This window comes from Xenopus tropicalis, chromosome 1, assembly GCF_000004195.4.
Source record: "Xenopus tropicalis strain Nigerian chromosome 1, UCB_Xtro_10.0, whole genome shotgun sequence".
Classification (NCBI taxonomy): Eukaryota; Metazoa; Chordata; class Amphibia; order Anura; family Pipidae; genus Xenopus; species Xenopus tropicalis.
In genome coordinates, this window is record NC_030677.2 from 44,000,347 (window position 1) to 44,013,804 (window position 13,458).

Sequence of the window (13,458 nt, forward strand, 5' to 3'; positions counted from 1 at the left end):
GATCTCCATACCTTAAGTCTACTAAATAATTGATAAAACATTTATAAAACTTAATAGGATTGTTTTGCACCCAATAAGGATTATTTATATCTTAGTTGGGATCAATTACAAGGTACTGTTTTATTATTACAGAGAAAAAATAAATCAGTTTTTAGATTCTGAAGTATGTGATTAAAACGGAGTCTATGGGAGACCGGCTTTCTGTTATTCGGTGGTTTCTGGATAACGGGTTTCCAGATAAGGGATCCCATACCTGTAATTCTATTTATTTTATAACTGTTAACTGTTTTTCTCTTTAATAATAAAACAGTACCTTGTACTTGATACCAACTAAGATATAAATAATCTATATTGGAGGCAGAACAGTCCTATTGGGTTTATGTCATATTTAAATGATTTTTAGCAGACTTACATTACGGAGATCTAAATTACGGAAAGATCCCTTATCCGGAAAACCCCAGGTCCCGAGAATTCTGGATAACAGGTCACATTTCTTTAAATGGTGTGTATGAACTAATGTATTGCACTTTAGAGAAGAGAAGAAGAGGCACAGAATGACAGACTGGGGAAGAGAAGATGTACTGAATTAGAAATGAGGGAGACAACTAGTAAATGGGATGTTAAATAGTAATGAAATGAATCAGTGTGTATGATGTAGTACAGGTAAGGGATCCCTTATCCAGAAAGTTCCGAATTACGGAAAGGCCATCTCACATAGACTCCATTATAAGCAAATAATTGTAATTTTTAAAATTGATTCCCTTTTTCTCTGTAATAATAAAACAGTACCTTGTACTTGATCCCAACTAAGAAATAGTTCATCTATTTTGGAGGCAGAACAGTCCCGTTGGGTTTATTTCATATTTAAATGATTTTTAGCAGACTTACATTAGGGAGATCTAAATTACGGAAAGATCCCTTATCCGGAAAACCCCAGGTCTGAGAATTCTGGATAGCAGGTCCCATTTCTTTAAATGGTGTGTATGAACTAATGTATTGCACATTAGAGAAGAGAAGAAGAGGCACAGAATTACAGACTGGGGAAGAGAAGATGTACTGAATTAGAAATGAGGGAGACAACTAGTAAATGGGAAAGAGCACAGAATGCTAAGCTGTTAACACCCGTTGCATGATGGTAGGAGCACCCTGTATTGTAAAGCCTGACTTTACCACTCTGGAGAGACAGGGATATCCACTCCCAGCCATGAGTTTTTTCGCGGAAACCTGTGCAGCCCTGGATCAGCCAAAGCTTCTCCTGGCAACCCATGGTGGGAGAAGTACCCTGTGTGGCAAGGCCAACTTTACCCCTCACATTGCAGCAAGCCTGACTTTACCCCTCAATAGAGCAGTGACACTCCTCAACCCTCATGCTCCGAGTGATCTGGCACTACCGTCTGTCCTCCGTAAAGGGGTATGCCTTCTTCCCCACGTTACAGTCGAGCTGGGCTGCAGACGGGACAAGTAGCGAAAAGCTTAGCTTCTGGCTTGTGGGTGTTAAACAGTAATGAAAGGAATCAGTGTGTATGATGTAGTACAGGTAGGGGATCCCTTATCCGGAAACCCATTATCCAGAAAGTTCAGAATTACGGAATGGCCATCTCACAATAACTCCATTAGAAGCAAATACAAGTATAGGATCCATTATCCAGAATGCTCGGGTCCAAGGGTATTCCGGATAAGGGGTCTTTCCGTAATTTGGATCTCCATACCTTAAGTCTACTAAATAATTGATAAAACATTTATAAAACCCAATAGGATTGTTTTGCATCCAATAAGGATTATTTATATCTTAGTTGGGATCAATTACAAGGTACTGTTTTATTATTACAGAGAAAAAATAAATCAGTTTTTAGATTCTGAAGTATGTGATTAAAATGGAGTCTATGGGACACCGGCTTTCTGTTATTCGGTGGTTTCTGGATAACGGGTTTCCAGATAAGGGATCCCATACCTGTAATTCTATTTTTTTAAACTGTTTCCCTTTTTCTCTGTAATAATAAAACAGTACCTTGTACTTGATACCAACTAAGATATAAATAATCTATATTGGAGGCAGAACAGTCCTATTGGGTTTATGTCATATTTAAATGATTTTTAGCAGACTTACATTACGGAGATCTAAATTACGGAAAGATCCCTTATCCGGAAAACCCCAGGTCCCGAGAATTCTGGATAACAGGTCCCATTTCTGTAAATGGTGTGTATGAACTAATGTATTGCACTTTAGAGAAGAGAAGAAGAGGCACAGAATGACAGACTGGGGAAGAGAAGATGTACTGAATTAGAAATCAGGGAGACAACTAGTAAATGGGATGTTAAATAGTAATCAAATGAATCAGTATATATGATGTAGTACAGGTAAGGGATCCCTTATCCAGAAAGTTCCGAATTACGGAAAGGCCATCTCACATAGACTCCATTATAAGCAAATAATTGTAATTTTTAAAATTGATTCCTTTTTTTCTCTGTAATAATAAAACAGTACCTTGTACTTGATCCCAACTAAGAAATAGTTCATCTATATTGGAGGCAGAACAGTCCTATTGGGTTTATTTCATATTTAAATGACTTTTAGCAGACTTAAGTTAGGGAGATCTAAATTACGGAAAGGTCCCTTATCCGGAAAACCCCAGGTCTGAGAATTCTGGATAGCAGGTCCCATTTCTTTAAATGGTGTGTATGAACTAATGTATTGCACATTAGAGAAGAGACGAAGAGGCACAGAATTACAGACTGGGGAAGAGAAGATGTACTGAATTAGAAATGAGGGAGACAACTAGTAAATGGGAAAGAGCACAGAATGCTAAGCTGTTAACACCCGTTGCATGATGGTAGGAGCACCCTGTATTGTAAAGCCTGACTTTACCACTCTAGAGAGACAGGGATATCCACTCCCAGCCATGAGTTTTTTCGCGGAAACCTGTGCAGCCCTGGATCAGCCAAAGCTTCTCCTGGCAACCCATGGTGGGAGAAGTACCCTGTGTGGCAAGGCCAACTTTACCCCTCACATTGCAGCAAGCCTGACTTTACCCCTCAATAGAGCAGTGACACTCCTCGAACCTCATGCTCCGAGTGATCTGGCACTACCGTCTGTCCTCCGTAAAGGGGTATGCCTTCTTCCCCACGTTACAGTCGAGCTGGGCTGCAGACGGGACAAGTAGCGAAAAGCTTAGCTTCTGGCTTGTGGGTGTTAAACAGTAATGAAAGGAATCAGTGTGTATGATGTAGTACAGGTAGGGGATCCCTTATCCGGAAACCCATTATCCAGAAAGTTCAGAATTACGGAATGGCCATCTCACAATAACTCCATTAGAAGCAAATACAAGTATAGGATCCATTATCCAGAATGCTCGGGTCCAAGGGTATTCCGGATAAGGGGTCTTTCCGTAATTTGGATCTCCATACCTTAAGTCTACTAAATAATTGATAAAACATTTATAAAACTTAATAGGATTGTTTTGCACCCAATAAGGATTATTTATATCTTAGTTGGGATCAATTACAAGGTACTGTTTTATTATTACAGAGAAAAAATAAATCAGTTTTTAGATTCTGAAGTATGTGATTAAAACAGAGTCTATGGGAGACCGGCTTTCTGTTATTCGGTGGTTTCTGGATAACGGGTTTCCAGATAAGGGATCCCATACCTGTAATTCTATTTATTTTTTAACTGTTAACTATTTTTCTCTTTAATAATAAAACAGTACCTTGTACTTGATACCAACTAAGATATAAATAATCTATATTGGAGGCAGAACAGTCCTATTGGGTTTATGTCATATTTAAATGATTTTTAGCAGACTTACATTACGGAGATCTAAATTACGGAAAGATCCCTTATCCGGAAAACCCCAGGTCCCGAGAATTCTGGATAACAGGTCCCATTTCTGTAAATGGTGTGTATGAACTAATGTATTGCACTTTAGAGAAGAGAAGAAGAGGCACAGAATGACAGACTGGGGAAGAGAAGATGTACTGAATTAGAAATTAGGGAGACAACTAGTAAATGGGATGTTAAATAGTAATCAAATGAATCAGTGTGTATGATGTAGTACAGGTAAGGGATATCTTATCCAGAAAGTTCCAAATTACGGAAAGGCCATCTCACATAGACTCCATTATAAGCAAATAATTGTAATTTTTAAAATTGATTCCTTTTTTTCTCTGTAATAATAAAACAGTACCTTGTACTTGATCCCAACTAAGAAATAGTTAATCTATATTGGAGGCAGAACAGTCCTATTGGGTTTATTTCATATTTAAATGACTTTTAGCAGACTTACATTAGGGAGATCTAAATAACAGAAAGATCCCTTATCCGGAAAACCCCAGGTCCCAAGAATTCTGTATAACAGGTCACATTTCTTTAAATGGTGTGTATGAACTAATGTATTGCACTTTAGAGAAGAGAAGAAGAGGCACAGAATGACAGACTGGGGAAGAGAAGATGTACTGAATTAGAAATGAGGGAGACAACTAGTAAATGGGATGTTAAATAGTAATGAAATGAATCAGTGTGTATGATGTAGTACAGGTAAGGGATCCCTTATCCAGAAAGTTCCGAATTACGGAAAGGCCATCTCACATAGACTCCATTATAAGCAAATAATTGTAATTTTTAAAATTGATTCCCTTTTTCTCTGTAATAATAAAACAGTACCTTGTACTTGATCCCAACTAAGAAATAGTTCATCTATTTTGGAGGCAGAACAGTCCCGTTGGGTTTATTTCATATTTAAATGATTTTTAGCAGACTTACATTAGGGAGATCTAAATTACGGAAAGATCCCTTATCCGGAAAACCCCAGGTCTGAGAATTCTGGATAGCAGGTCCCATTTCTTTAAATGGTGTGTATGAACTAATGTATTGCACATTAGAGAAGAGAAGAAGAGGCACAGAATTACAGACTGGGGAAGAGAAGATGTACTGAATTAGAAATGAGGGAGACAACTAGTAAATGGGAAAGAGCACAGAATGCTAAGCTGTTAACACCCGTTGCATGATGGTAGGAGCACCCTGTATTGTAAAGCCTGACTTTACCACTCTGGAGAGACAGGGATATCCACTCCCAGCCATGAGTTTTTTCGCGGAAACCTGTGCAGCCCTGGATCAGCCAAAGCTTCTCCTGGCAACCCATGGTGGGAGAAGTACCCTGTGTGGCAAGGCCAACTTTACCCCTCACATTGCAGCAAGCCTGACTTTACCCCTCAATAGAGCAGTGACACTCCTCAACCCTCATGCTCCGAGTGATCTGGCACTACCGTCTGTCCTCCGTAAAGGGGTATGCCTTCTTCCCCACGTTACAGTCGAGCTGGGCTGCAGACGGGACAAGTAGCGAAAAGCTTAGCTTCTGGCTTGTGGGTGTTAAACAGTAATGAAAGGAATCAGTGTGTATGATGTAGTACAGGTAGGGGATCCCTTATCCGGAAACCCATTATCCAGAAAGTTCAGAATTACGGAATGGCCATCTCACAATAACTCCATTAGAAGCAAATACAAGTATAGGATCCATTATCCAGAATGCTCGGGTCCAAGGGTATTCCGGATAAGGGGTCTTTCCGTAATTTGGATCTCCATACCTTAAGTCTACTAAATAATTGATAAAACATTTATAAAACCCAATAGGATTCTTTTGCACCCAATAAGGATTATTTATATCTTAGTTGGGATCAATTACAAGGTACTGTTTTATTATTACAGAGAAAAAATAAATCAGTTTTTAGATTCTGAAGTATGTGATTAAAACGGAGTCTATGGGAGACCGGCTTTCTGTTATTCGGTGGTTTCTGGATAACGGGTTTCCAGATAAGGGATCCCATACCTCTAATTCTATTTATTTTTTAACTGTTAACTGTTTTTCTCTTTAATAATAAAACAGTACCTTGTACTTGATACCAACTAAGATATAAATAATCTATATTGGAGGCAGAACAGTCCTATTGGGTTTTTGTCATATTTAAATGATTTTTAGCAGACTTACATTACGGAGATCTAAATTACGGAAAGATCCCTTATCCGGAAAACCCCAGGTCCCGAGAATTCTGGATAACAGGTCCCATTTCTGTAAATGGTGTGTATGAACTAATGTATTGCACTTTAGAGAAGAGAAGAAGAGGCACAGAATGACAGACTGGGGAAGAGAAGATGTACTGAATTAGAAATGAGGGAGACAACTAGTAAATGGGATGTTAAATAGTAATCAAATGAATCAGTGTGTATGATGTAGTACAGGTAAGGGATCCCTTATCCAGAAAGTTCCGAATTACGGAAAGGCCATCTCACATAGACTCCATTATAAGCAAATAATTGTAATTTTTAAAATTGATTCCTTTTTTTCTCTGTAATAATAAAACAGTACCTTGTACTTGATCCCAACTAAGAAATAGTTAATCTATATTGGAGGCAGAACAGTCCTATTGGGTTTATTTCATATTTAAATGACTTTTAGCAGACTTAAGTTAGGGAGATCTAAATTACGGAAAGATCCCTTATCCGGAAAACCCCAGGTCCCGGGAATTCTGGATAACAGGTCCCATTTCTGTAAATGGTGTGTATGAACTAATGTATTGCACATTAGAGAAGAGAAGAAGAGGCACAGAATTACAGACTGGGGAAGAGAAGATGTACTGAATTAGAAATAAGGGAGACAAATAGTAAATGGGATGTTAAAAAGTAATGAAATGAATCAGTGTGTATGATGTAGTACAGGTAAGGAATCCCTTATCCAGAAAGTTCCGAATTACGGAAAGGCCATCTCACATAGACTCCATTATAAGCAAATAATTGTAATTTTTAAAATTGATTCCTATTTTTCTCTGTAATAATAAAACAGTACCTTGTACTTGACCCCAACTAAGAAATAGTTTATCTATTTTGGAGGCAGAACAGTCCTATTGGGTTTATTTCATATTTAAATGATTTTTAGCAGACTTACATTAGGGAGATCTAAATTACGGAAAGATCCCTTATCCGGAAAACCCCAGGTCTGAGAATTCTGGATAGCAGGTCCCATTTCTTTAAATGGTGTGTATGAACTAATGTATTGCACATTAGAGAAGAGAAGAAGAGGCACAGAATTACAGACTAGGGAAGAGAAGATGTACTGAATTAGAAATGAGGGAGACAACTAGTAAATGGGAAAGAGCACAGAATGCTAAGCTGTTAACACCCGTTGCATGATGGTAGGAGCACCCTGTATTGTAAAGCCTGACTTTACCACTCTGGAGAGACAGGGATATCCACTCCCAGCCATGAGTTTTTTCGCGGAAACCTGCGCAGCCCTGGATCAGCCAAAGCTTCTCCTGGCAACCCATGGTGGGAGAAGTACCCTGTGTGGCAAGGCCAACTTTACCCCTCACATTGCAGCAAGCCTGACTTTACCCCTCAATAGAGCAGTGACACTCCTCAACCCTCATGCTCCGAGTGATCTGGCACTACCGTCTGTCCTCCGTAAAGGGGTATGCCTTCTTCCCCACGTTACAGTCGAGCTGGGCTGCAGACGGGACAAGTAGCGAAAAGCTTAGCTTCTGGCTTGTGGGTGTTAAACAGTAATGAAAGGAATCAGTGTGTATGATGTAGTACAGGTAGGGGATCCCTTATCCGGAAACCCATTATCCAGAAAGTTCAGAATTACGGAATGGCCATCTCACAATAACTCCATTAGAAGCAAATACAAGTATAGGATCCATTATCCAGAATGCTCGGGTCCAAGGGTATTCCGGATAAGGGGTCTTTCCGTAATTTGGATCTCCATACCTTAAGTCTACTAAATAATTGATAAAACATTTATAAAACCCAATAGGATTGTTTTGCATCCAATAAGGATTATTTATATCTTAGTTGGGATCAATTACAAGGTACTGTTTTATTATTACAGAGAAAAAATAAATCAGTTTTTAGATTCTGAAGTATGTGATTAAAATGGAGTCTATGGGAGACCGGCTTTCTGTTATTCGGTGGTTTCTGGATAACGGGTTTCCAGATAAGGGATCCCATACCTCTAATTCTATTTTTTAAACTTGTTTCCCTTTTTCTCTGTAATAATAAATCAGTACCTTGTACTTGATCCCAACTAAGATATAAATAATCTATATTGGAGGCAGAACAGTCCTATTGGGTTTATGTCATATTTAAATGATTTTTAGCAGACTTACATTACGGAGATCTAAATTACGGAAAGATCCCTTATCCGGAAAACCCCAGGTCCCGAGAATTCTGGATAACAGGTCCCATTTCTGTAAATGGTGTGTATGAACTAATGTATTGCACTTTAGAGAAGAGAAGAAGAGGCACAGAATGACAGACTGGGGAAGAGAAGATGTACTGAATTAGAAATCAGGGAGACAACTAGTAAATGGGATGTTAAATGGTAATCAAATGAATCAGTGTGTATGATGTAGTACAGGTAAGGGATCCCTTATCCAGAAAGTTCCGAATTACGGAAAGGCCATCTCACATAGACTCCATTATAAGCAAATAATTGTAATTTTTAAAATTGATTCCTTTTTTTCTCTGTAATAATAAAACAGTACCTTGTACTTGATCCCAACTAAGAAATAGTTAATCTATATTGGAGGCAGAACAGTCCTATTGGGTTTATTTCATATTTAAATGACTTTTAGCAGACTTACATTAGGGAGATCTAAATTACAGAAAGATCCCTTATCCGGAAAACCCCAGGTCCCGGGAATTCAGGATAACAGGTCCCATTTCTGTAAATGGTGTGTATGAACTAATGTATTGCACATTAGAGAAGAGAAGAAGAGGCACAGAATTACAGACTGGGGAAGAGAAGATGTACTGAATTAGAAATAAGGGAGACAAATAGTAAATGGGATGTTAAAAAGTAATGAAATGAATCAGTGTGTATGATGTAGTACAGGTAAGGGATCCCTTATCCAGAAAGTTCCGAATTACGGAAAGGCCATCTCACATAGACTCCATTATAAGCAAATAATTGTAATTTTTAAAATTGATTCCTATTTTTCTCTGTAATAATAAAACAGTACCTTGTACTTGACCCCAACTAAGAAATAGTTCATCTATTTTGGAGGCAGAACAGTCCTATTGGGTTTATTTCATATTTAAATGATTTTTAGCAGACTTACATTAGGGAGATCTAAATTACGGAAAGGTCCCTTATCCGGAAAACCCCAGGTCTGAGAATTCTGGATAGCAGGTCCCATTTCTTTAAATGGTGTGTATGAACTAATGTATTGCACATTAGAGAAGAGAAGAAGAGGCACAGAATTACAGACTGGGGAAGAGAAGATGTACTGAATTAGAAATGAGGGAGACAACTAGTAAATGGGAAAGAGCACAGAATGCTAAGCTGTTAACACCCTTTGCATGATGGTAGGAGCACCCTGTATTGTAAAGCCTGACTTTACCACTCTGGAGAGACAGGGATATCCACTCCCAGCCATGAGTTTTTTCGCGGAATCAAAATCTTTTTTTAATTTAAACATAATGTCTACGCGTTTCGATCCATATAGGATCGTCATCAGGACAGTGAAAGGAAGTGAGGTGCATAGTTAAATACAAATATAATCCAATCAGTGCACACAGGTAATTAACCTATTTTAACCCATTGTGTATGGTATAGAATTCACATAGACGTGTCACTCTTATTTCAGTCTATACTTGCATGTCAATTATCTCAGGTGTACAATAGAAAAAATAAATATAAAAAGCCGCTTCATATATCTCAATAAAAGACCTATAGTAAATAAGTATTCATACGAAAAGTGACATAAACATAAAACTCCCCTATTATTATACTTACTCCCATATTAATATAATGCAAATATACCCCTCTGTACTCAAAATTAACCCAACCCATTGACCAGTACACAAAGTGTCAAAAAGATAAAATTAGTAACATGATAAAATGTGAAAAACTCCATAACATATAACAATTAAAACCTTATATCAAAAAGAGGAGAAGAAGGGGAAACCAGAGTTTGTGGGATCAAACACATCATATTGTACAACATAGGTATTGTAATCATTCTTATGCATAAGTCACCACTACCTTAAACAGCATTCTATTTAAATATATACCATAATTATCATCACTGTTATATAAACATAGCAATCCAATATCTGCCATTTGAAGCCACATTAATCCATATCTATACACTACTGTATAGATAATTTTGGATAATTAAAGATTGGAAAAATAATTAGTAGTGTGTATATATATATATATATATATATATATATATATACAGTCCTGATGGTGTCTGCACTCCAAGGCTTTAGTATTCTGTGGGGTGCACAGCCAAAATCTGAGTATTTAGCATGAAATAATCCATGGCCGGCACACCCTTAAAATTCAAAAAAATTTTTTTATTGAAAACTCATTGTTTAAAAACCAACGTTTCAGTCCTGATTAGGACCTTTATCAAGGATGCTTGATAAAGGTCCTAATGAGGACCGAAACGTTGGTTTTTAAACAACGAGTTTTCAATAAAAAATTTTTTTTGAATTTTAAGGGTGTGCTGGCCATGGATTATTTCATGATATATATATATACATATACACACTACTGTATAGATAATTTTGGATAATTAAAGATTGGAAAAATAATATGCAATACATTTTTTAATTATTATATAAATCATTTTTTATGATTACACAATTTTTCTATATAAAGAGAGTAGATTAACTTTACCTGTATTGCTCAACTGTCTGTTTTTTCTCCTTTTACAGCTTTCAATAAATCTCCCTTTTCTTTCTACCAAATATCCTCCTCTTTCTCCATCTTCAAATTTACCTAGGAAAATATGAAAGAATTGTTTACACCGTACACTAACCATCTCAATATGGTAGATCTGCGGCAGTTAAAAAACAGTATCTCATTGCTGCATATATGTAGTTCAATAAACATTCCTCCTAATCATTGAAAAATAGTTTATCCAAACTCTAAACTAAGTCAACAAAATGGTAAAAATAGCCCCAAAATGAGTGTACAAAGTGCTAGTAAATTTACAAGAAAAATGTAATGAATTTTCCCTATAAATAAAAATGAAAATCAACTTTTAAAAATTGCATCTTACTTACTTCACTCCCTGCCTGTCCCATTCCAATTGGTTTGTAACCAATCTTGCTCTCTTCTCTACCAAACATTCCCACCTTCTTCCCTTTTCCTTCATCTCCTGCTTCCCATCTTTTTTACCAATTTTTGAGGGCCTGGGCCCAAATTAGATTACAAAATCTGAATTTGTTGTTTGCCAGTCTCTCTGAACTGTCTACTCAGCTACTCAATATGGCAGCTCTGTGGAAGTTAAAAACCAGTACAGGTATCGGACCCCTTATCCGGAAACCCATTATCCAGAAAGCTCCGAATTACGGAAAGCCTGTCTCCCATAGATTCCATTATAATCAAATAATTAGGACTTTTAAAATTGATTTCCTTTTTCTCTGTAATAATAAAACTGTGCTTTGTATTTGATCCCAACTAAGATATAATTAATCCTTATTGGATGCAAAACAATCCTATTGGATTTAATTAATGTTTTATTGATTTTTTAGTAGACTTAAGGTATGAAGATCCGAATTACGGAAAGACCCCTTATCCGGAATACCCTTGGTCCCAAGCATTCTGGATAACAGGTCCTATACCTGTACCAACAGTCCCTGGTGCATGGACAATACAGCATCCCATAATAACAAATAAAGGACATATTTATCAACATTCAAACCTGGAAATGTGTCTGTTTACTGGATTTCCCAACCTTTAGGAAAAGTTCTGTGTAAAAATGAAACTGGGTAAAATAGATACAGTAGACTGTGCAAAATAGAGAGCTGTAAAGAAGGAAGTAGTGTTCTCGCTATTATGTTAGACATCTGCCCACTGCAGGATTACACTTTTGCCTAAATAATTATATTGAAAAATGTTTTTTATTTTGCGCAGTCTATCTATATTACCCAGCCAGAACACTGAACTGTTCCTTTAAACACCCCCCCTAGCAAATAAAATGGCTTTGCATTGCCCATGTGATGCAGCACCTTGTTTGAAAACACAACCTCCTATTTATTATAATTTTTCCTAACTGAAAATAATAGAAAATAATAGCCCCAAAATGACAAAAGTTGTCAAAACAAAAGCAGTTATAAAATCAGTGTACAAAATGCCATTAATTTTACAAGAAAAACTTGAAAAATGCAACCTATAAATAAACAGAAAATAATATTGCAACTTACTTGCTTCACTCCTTGCATGTTCTTCTTTGATTCTGCTTTTCAACAAATCTCACTCTGTTCTCTACCAGACTTTTTCCTCCTCTTCATTTCTATCTCCTCAGATTTTAGGATTTTTTGAAGACCTGTGCCCAAAATTAGTTAAAAAAGTTGCTGTGTGCCAGTCTCTCTCTCTCACTGTCCCTTTGCCTACTCAGCATGACAGCAGTGTGGCGGTCGAATACCAGTTGTCTGCTGACATTGCCCGCAGCATCCCATAATAACAGTGCAGGTATATATGCACCAGTTTGCTGAATTCTGCCATTTCAAAATACTTCCCCTGACAAATGAAATGTTTTTTTTCTTAGCAGCGGCTATCCTCTCCTCCAATAACAATAAGTGCTATCATCTGATATGCTTTATGCATGCAGTTTATCAAACCAACCCCCTATTCACTGACAAATGGTTTATCCCAACTGAAGATTTAGTCCAGAAAATGGAAAAACTTTTCCCAAAACATATATTGTCAAAACAAAAGCTGCCACAAAATCACAATCTTCACTCTCACCTTTCTCCTTTTCTTTCCTTGTTTTTCATCTCCTGGGACCTGTAGGCTATAAGCCGGCAGGGTCATGGGAAAGTGACAGACAACATTACAGTATAGTGTGGGTGAGCACAGTGTAAGGGACTCTATTTACAGTAAGCCTATTGGTTGTTAAGCAGGGTCAGGTGGTAGCAACGGGAAAAGAGCGGGAAAAGTATAAAAGGAGTATAAAAAGGAGAATTCCTGTGGGATACCTGCTATTTGGCGTGGGACAGCCTTGGGAAGAGCTGGAGAGGTGTCCAACCCGCCCACCCACCCTATCATTGTTAATTTTACTTACTGTAAATGTTTAATAAAGATTATATAAAAAAAAAAGGGTATTGTCGCAGCTAAGGTTATGGTATCTGAAGCTTGTGTTTGGAGGGAAATTTTTGCATGTGTTTCTTGGTTATCAGGGGCTGGCTGTTTCAATGGATGGTTTTATACAGTAACAATGGAATAGTTATATTCATTGTTGTGATACATTTAGATCAATAAAGCTGCTGCGGCCTTTTATCCCCACCATATAGTTTGTGTGGTCTCCATTTAATTGTGTTGTCTCCATTTATGGTTTATTATAAAGTGCTGTCCTTTATCCAATTTGCAAGGGCCCGGCTGCTGAAGAAATAGGCTGCTTGCCATTCTGCTCATCTACCTAAAATGACAGCTCAATGGCAGTTGAAACCACCAG

At 37.4% G+C, this 13,458-nt stretch overlaps 1 long non-coding RNA gene across 1 annotated transcript in view; it reads right to left on the bottom strand.

The window, feature by feature from the left end:
• Positions 1–12,852, bottom strand: part of LOC116408294 — a 37,600-nt gene extending 24,748 nt beyond the window's left edge. Inside the window, exons 1-3 of the long non-coding RNA XR_004220852.1 lie at positions 12,753–12,852; positions 12,209–12,330; positions 10,677–10,778 (exon numbers count right to left, since the gene is read on the bottom strand). This is a non-coding gene — a long non-coding RNA (uncharacterized LOC116408294). The remainder of the gene's footprint in view (positions 1–10,676; positions 10,779–12,208; positions 12,331–12,752) is intronic.
• Between the last annotated feature and the right edge of the window lie 606 nt (positions 12,853–13,458).